Source organism: Magnolia sinica, chromosome 3 (genome assembly GCF_029962835.1).
Source record: "Magnolia sinica isolate HGM2019 chromosome 3, MsV1, whole genome shotgun sequence".
In the NCBI taxonomy this organism is placed as follows: Eukaryota; Viridiplantae; Streptophyta; class Magnoliopsida; order Magnoliales; family Magnoliaceae; genus Magnolia; species Magnolia sinica.
In genome coordinates this window covers 121,127,634-121,135,932 of record NC_080575.1, presented here as the reverse complement: position 1 = coordinate 121,135,932, position 8,299 = coordinate 121,127,634, and positions in this window count along the sequence as shown.

Here is an 8,299-nt window from a genome sequence, read left to right as displayed (position 1 = left end):
TATATCATTTATTAAAATATTTAAACTGTTTTATTTTCCGATTAGGCTGACCATAGTGCTCAGGTCCTAGTTGTGTTATCCAAGTCATTATGATTTTGAAACATTAACTTATGTGTGGAACTTTGAAGCTTGGGTGTTATTTTATTCAGTTGAATTACATCCATTCAAAAATCTCAAAATCAAATCATCAGATTAATTTTTATTACTTAGTTTGTTTTGCATATGATTTTTTTTCTTCTCACAATTCATCTCCTTGTGAGATCGACCCTGTATTCACAGGATACTACTTATGAACCTCTGCACTTGGAGGCAAGCAATCATCTATCCAAACTGTCTATCCATTTTACGACCTCGTCTTAAGGCTTGAGACAAAAAATAAGACAGATCCAACTATCAAGTGGACCACACTACAAAAACCAGTCGAGGATTGAACGTCTACCATTGAAACCCTTTTTGGGGTCACAGAAATTTTGGATCAACACGAAAAAAATTTCCCCTCTTCATTCAGGTAATTTTGACCTTATGAACAGATTGGATGTAAAATAAACGTTATGGTGGGCCCTAAAAATTGTTTAACGGTGAAAATCATTATCTCCGCTGCTATTCATGGTGTGGTCCACATGATCTTTCCATATGATTCATTTTTTGGATAATGCTCTAAGATGATCTCTAAAAATAGATGAACGGTGTAGATATAGTAAATACATCACTGTGGAGCCCATGTAACTTTGATCTCCTTTTAACCATTCGTACAACTGGGAGTTCGATGAGCGTCAGTGCTCGTCTTTGCGCGACACGTACCTGCAGCAGTTATATAGCTGGTGTGAGGTACACCAGCCAATCTGCTTCCTGCGACCTGACCGTGGGGCCCGCCTCGATGTATGTATCTTATATCCACACCATCCGTTTTACTAGCTCATTTCATGGCAGCGGCTAAACGGTTTTGGAAAAGAAAAGATTGACTATGGTCTCAAAACTCAGGGTCTTTCAATGCCCGTAGAGTTTTAAGTTATAAATATTTTACCCTTGAAATGAATTTCACGTGTAAATGATTTTCATGCTATTTCTATTTGGCTTCCCAGGGAAATTTGTTTATAGGTAAATAGATTACGTGGTTTGTGTAAAGTATTTATAATGAATAAAATAAGTATATACCGTGTAGCTTTGGTGGTAAAAGTTTTAAAAATCTGACAATGACATTAGGATCAGGATGATTTGATTTGTTTGGAGTTTTAAGAGAGCATTAAAGTATACACACACTGGATGGTTGGATGCTCTCCACCCATCGTAGCAGAAGAACTTTGAATGTATGCGTTTGTGCACACTGTCCATACCTTTGATGGACGTGGGACCCACCCACACGTGCAACCCGTGTGGGGTGGGGGCCACCTTGACGTTATGTATTTTATCCTAGCCATCCATCATCTGGACGTTGGGTGGTCACCTGATGTATGTGAGATAAACTCACACCGTCCAAACATTAAAAAATGTTTTCTTATTATTATTATTATTATTATTTTCTCTCATGGTATCACAGGGAGAATGGGATAGATCTAAATTTCACGTGGGACCCACCATGTGTACATGGATGTATTTTATTACACACACACACACACACATAATATTATATTATGGTGGCCCCACGTGGGACCCACCTTATTTTTTATTATAATCCACATCGTCCCTCCATGGGACCTTTGATGAATGTGTCCTATATCAATGTTGTCCGTCCGTTTGATGGACGTGGGACCCACCCACACGTGTTGAACGTGTGGGATGGGGCCCACCTTGCGTATATGTATTTTTACATCCAGGTCGTCCATTCATCTCTGGACGTTGGACGCTAGATGCATCTCATACACACACACACACACACACACACTATATTATGATGGGCCCCACGTGGGACCCACCCAGATCGGAAGCGGATTAGCTTGATTACTTCATACCAGTAGTTGTTGCTGCTGTTTAGCGTTTACATCCACACCGTCTATTGACGGTGGGACCCACCGCATGATGTATGGGATATATCCAACCGTCCATCATCTGATGGACGAGGGTTGGACGCTAGTGGGCCACCCATGTGGCACCACACCATGATATATGTATTTTATCCTAGCCATCCACTATTCATATGGTGCTGGACGTGGACGCCAACTCGGCTAGTGTTTCACTAGGCCGTCCCTTCATGGGACCCCATCATGATGTATTTATCTCATCCACACCGTCCAGATCGTACTGGACGGTGCTGATGAGTTGGACAGTGTCCAGATGGTGCTGATTTATCTAGACAATGTTTGGATGGTGCTGATTTACATAGGAAATGTTTAGATGGTGCTGATTTTCCTGGACAATGTTTGGGCGGTGCTGATCATCATTAGGGTGTCATGTGCCCCATAGAATGATGTGTACAGTGATACACATGTTGCACCTGCAACTATTGAAATGATTTTAGATGTAATCCAAGCTCCCATCTGTGAGGCCCACCTTGATGTATTTTGTGACCCATCCGTCAGGACACTTTGATGTATTTTGTGGCCCATTCGAGAGGCCCACTTTGATATACTTGTGGCCCATCTGTGAGGCCCACCTTGATATATTTGTAGCCCATCTATGAGGCCCATTAGTGTGACCTATTGATGCAGCCCACTTGATGTGTATGAGGCCCATTAGTGTGGCCATTGATGGAGACCACTTGATGTGTATGAGGGCCATTAGTGTGGCCCATTGATGCAGCCCATTATGATGTGTATTAGGCCCATGAGTCGTGGCCCATTCAGATGTATTTGCGGCCCATATGTCGTGGCCCATTGTGATGTATTTCTGGCCCATTTGGTAAGGCCCAATGAAATGTATTTCTGGTCCATATGGCGTGGCCATTATGATGTTTTTGTAACCCATTTAATGAGGCCCATTATGATATGCATTAGGTACATGGGTTGTGGCCCGTGTGATGTATCTGAGGCCCATGTGCAGGGCCCACCTGTTATGTATATAAGGCTCATGAGCGAGGCCCATTGTGATGTATTTGAGGCCCGTGTGATGTGGCTCATAGTGATGTATATGTAGCCCTTGTATGAAGCCCATGATATTGTATATTAGGCCCTTGTGTGAAGCCCTGGGCTCACTATATGATCGGCCATATGCGGACCACTCCTTGGGAGCAATGTTGGTTAAATGTCTACACTGATGGGCAATGATGGTTGAATGTCCACGTTGTGACCTGGTATTGACGTCAGTAAGTTTCGTGGGTCTGTTCATAGGTATGTGTTTTATTGTTGAGACTCAAATATTGCATAATTTTTTCCATTTATATCTTGATTTTATGAACATAAATCATCTTAATATTTTATTTTACTCATGTATGTGTTGCAAGGTGAATTTAAGAACTTGGATTGAAAAATGATGCTAAAAAGTAAGAATTTGATGCTAAAAAATCACCAAGGCAAGAGATAGATCTTAGGAGATCAAGATTGAAGAATTCACATGTTAAAGATCCAAGAAACCAAGTGAGGAATGAAGAGAATCGAAGATTTGAAGTGAAGAATCCTGAAATCGTCCTCAAAAAGTGTATTTTGAAGCTGTGAAGTTTATTTTGGGAAACTACGCAGCAGGAAGTCTATTTTAAACGAACTATACAGTGAGAAGTCTATTTTTTTAAAAAAAATATATATTTTATACGGTTTCTAGGGTTTTTCAACTTTATACGAAAATCAGAGTTCCCTACTTATAAATATGGCTTCATAGGGCATTCCTAAACATTATTCAAGGCATCCCAAAGCAAAATTTAAGTTTTTAAAGGGTTTTTAGTTTTATTAAAGCTTTGTAAGTTGTTTTTTTTTTAGATCTTTTCTATTTGTAATTTTTTCTTTATTTCTTGTTGCTTTTTATTTCTGCAATTTAATTATGTTTTTCTAAGTTCCATCTAGCCCAAGCTAGAAGGGAAGCACATGAGTTTAATAATTCTTTAATATTATGATGATTGATTGTTTTAATGATGAGAAGAATGGTGTATGCATGTTATCTATTATTTAGGTTTTATTTTTTTTATCCTTTTGTGAGATTCATATGTTTCCATCATATGAGATCCACTTTGATGGATAGGCTTATCCTAGATCAATCAGATTTCCTAGATAGGAGATGTTCTCAACCTGTTATATTTATTTGATATTCATTATCCTATAGATATTGAATACTTAAAATCACTAGCGCTTGAGAATATATGCCAATGATGCAAATCCATTATTTTCTAATCTTTTATATCATTTATTAAAATATTTAAATTGTTTTATTTTCCGATTAGGCTGACCATAGTGCTCAGGTCCTAGTTGTGTTATCCAAGTCATTATGATTTTGAAACATTAACTTATGTGTGGAACTTTGAAGCTTGGATGTTATTTTATTCAGTTGAATTACATCCATTCAAAAATCCCAAAATCAAATCATTAGATTAATTTTTATTACTTAGTTTGTTTTGCATATGATTTTTTTTCTTCTCACAATTCATCTCCCTGTGGGATCGACCCTGTATTCACGGGATACTACTTACGAACTTCTGCACTTGGAGGCAAGCAATCATCTATCCAAACCGTCTATCCATTTTACGACCTCGTCTTAAGGCTTGAGACAAAAAATAAGATAGATCCAACTATCAAGTGGACCACACTACAAAAACCAGTCGAGGATTGAACGTCTACCATTGAAACCCTTTTTGGGGTCACAGAAATTTTGGATTAACACGAAAAAATTTTCCCCTCTTCATTCAGGTAATTTTGACCTTGTGAGCAGATTGGATGTAAAATAAACGTTATGGTGGGCCCTAAAAATTGTTTAACGGTGAAAATCATTATCTCTGCTGCTATTAATGGTGTGGTCCACATGATCTTTCCATATGATTCATTTTCTGGATAATGCTCTAAGATGATCTCTAAAAATAGATGAACGGTGTAGATATAGTAAATACATCACTGTGGAGCCCATGTAACTTTGATCTCCTTTTAACCATTCGTACAACTGGGAGTTCGATGCGCGTCAGTGCTCGTCTTTGCATGACACGTACCTGCAGCAGTTATATAGCTGGTGTGAGGTACACCAGCCAATCTGCTTCTTGCGACCTGACCGTGGGGCCCGCCTCGATGTATGTATCTTATATCCACACCGTCCGTTTTACTAGCTCATTTCATGGCAGCGGCTAAACAGTTTTGGAAAAGAAAAGATTGACTATGGTATCAAAACTCAGGGTCTTTCAATGCCCGTAGAGTTTTAAGTTATCAATATTTTACACTTGAAATGAATTTCATGTGTAAATGATTTTCATGCTATTTCAATTTGGCTTCCAAGGGTAATTTGTTTATAGGTAAATAGATTACGTGTTTTGTGTAAAGTATTTATAATGAATAAAATAGGTATATACCATGCAGCTTTAGTGGTAAAAGTTTTAAAAATCTGGCAATGACATTAGGATTAGGATGATTTGATTTGTTTGGAGCCTTAAGAGAGCATTAAAGTATACACACACTAGATGGTTGGATGCTCTCCACCCATCGTAGCAGAAGAACCTTGAATGTATGCGTTTATGCACACTGTCCATACCTTTGATGGACGTGGGACCCACCCACACGTGCAGCCTGTGTGGGGTGGGGGCCACCTTGACGTTATGCATTTTATCCTAGCCATCCATCATCTAGATGGTGGGTGGCCACCTGATGTATGTGAGATAAACTCACACCGTCCAAACATTCAAAAATGCTTTCTTTTTATTATTATTATTATTATTATTTTCTCTCATGGTATCACAAGGAGAATGGGATAGATCTAAATTTCACGTGGGACCCACCATGTGTACATGGATGTATTTTATTACACACACACACACATAATATTATATTATGGTGGCCCCACGTGGGACCTACCTTATTTTTTATTATAATCCAAATCGTCCCTCCATGAGACCTTTGATGAATGTGTCCTATATCAATGTTGTCCGTCCGTTTGATGGACGTGGGACCCTGTTCACTCCCCAAGTATAGGGTTGTGATGTAGTAATAAACTCGGTAAGACCGAGGTCGAATCCACAGGGACTGAAACTTGTACGTTTCCTGAAACTAGGTAGAAATAGAACTAGCCTAAGATGCAATCAAACTCAAATGTAAATTGATGAATAATGGTGAGAGATTAATGTAAAACTTAAGGAATTCAGAGGAAGGAAACTAGGGATTCAGAGGATCCACTTGTAGAGATCAGGGAGATCTTATACCTGCTTCAAAAATCATGGAAATCAACTAGACTTTCTTTGATATAGTTTTCAAGAGATGACAGGTATATGAATTAGAATGGATTCTATCACCAAACCATGCCCAGGAGACAAAGTAGACAATAGAATTAAACTAATTACCAACCAACCAATAATGTATGAAGTTCAGGAAGGGTACTGTCATCCTACCATGCCCATGGAACAATGATGAACAACAGGGCTTCCTGACTTCATAAACATAAAAAGGGGAAAGAAATACTCAAAACCATCGCAGATCCATTGTAAATTCAGTCACAACAAACCCTTAAAGATAACTGAAAGTATTCCTTTTAATTTAAACAAAAATCAACATCAATCCATCTAAGCAATAGGCACAAGCTAAGTTTCCCCCATCAGACTACAAGCTTCACCTCTTAGCCCTAGCTAAGAGGTTCAGCCAGACATGGATGGGCTAGATCTCTTAAAAATAACCAAATTAAAATAAGAATAAGAAGAAAAAGAGAAAAAATAAGGAAAGAAACCTCTAGCCTCCCTGTCTGCTCCACGGCTACGTTCCAGCAGCCAAGTTCCACGTCCTCGCCTTCCTCTTTTCTTCACATTTCCGTCCCTACGTTCAAGCCTGTCCAATCCTCACGGCTGCCCTCCCTGTCTTCCTCCCCAGCTTTTCCTCTGCCTGCCACTTCCAGCAGCTCCCTCTCCCTTCCTTCACGTTTTTCTCCCCCTAAGCTCCCTCTCTTTTCTTCCTTATATTAGAGAGGCGTCGCTGGATGGGTCGGTTGCAAAGAACCGACCGAGTTGGAGTCGGACGCGGAGTGCGTCATCTCCTTCCGCAGCACGTAGTCAGCCAACTTGGAAACTGCCTTGCGTCGGCTCATCTTTTCGGCCAACAAAACCAATCTTAAGACGTTCAGTCTTCTTGCCACGGTTCAGCACTTCCTTGGAGAGGTTTTGAATGGCTCAGATCGTCGGACCGATCCTCGCCAAATTCGCAAAACAGTCCGAAATTTTTGGTTTTTCCGGACGCAAAACAGGGAGCGTAGCTATTACGCTGTGACGATGGTGGGGTCCACTGTCTATTTCAAATGAGAGATCCAAGCCGTCCATTGAATTCCTCTCGAAATTTCAGTTGGGAAGGGACGGTTTTGGATCAGATTCGGCGTGACCCACGAAAGAAATCAGCTGCAATAGTTGTAGGGCAGTCCATTTGTGACCATTGAAACCAACACGTGTGCATGCATGAGTGCATAAAGTCAACATGGGTTTGGCTAAATCGAGCCCCTCTACATGATGGACGGCTTGGATTGAGCATTTGGACCATGATGATGGCCCACTGAGATCATCCGCAGTCTCTGTTTCATACCAGAAACAACAGAGTTCTGTTTGTTTTGAAGAAGAGACGTCCCTGTTGCCATGCACGTCTTAGTGCAAAAAGTGTACTATGTACACTGTATGATGATTATGAGAAATCCACACCATCCATCTTGTTCCCCCTTTCATTTGAGCCGTGGGGGCCGAAGTTAAAGCGTATCTGGACAGCGGGTGGGCCCTAAATCAGGGTTTTATAGACTAATCTGTTAGTTCAGCCACTTTCACGATGATCCAATGGCTGAAATTTGACGTGTACGGTTAGTTTTTGGTCCTCAGGCCATGTATGAAGTTTCGAACCAAGCGGATGGTGGAAACCTTGTGATCTTGCAATCTGGCTGACTTTCAGGCCACTTGAGCTTCAGTTTCTTAATTTTCTCGGACCCCTGGAATGTAATTTCTTCGATCTTTGTCCCCTGGAGTCCGTCCCTTGCCCTTGGTAATGCCTGAGCTTTAAATCCATGCTTTTAACATCTTTTCCAGCCCATGCTCGTAAACATACTCTGCATCACAAATACGATTAAATCAGGTCATTAACCGGCATCATGCTTGTAAATTCAGGAAATAATTGGGGTCTAATATGCAGTATTTGACCCTTAACAGACCCACCCACACATGTTGAACGTGTGGGATGGGGCCCACCTTGCGTATATGTATTTTTACATCCAGGCTGTCCATTCA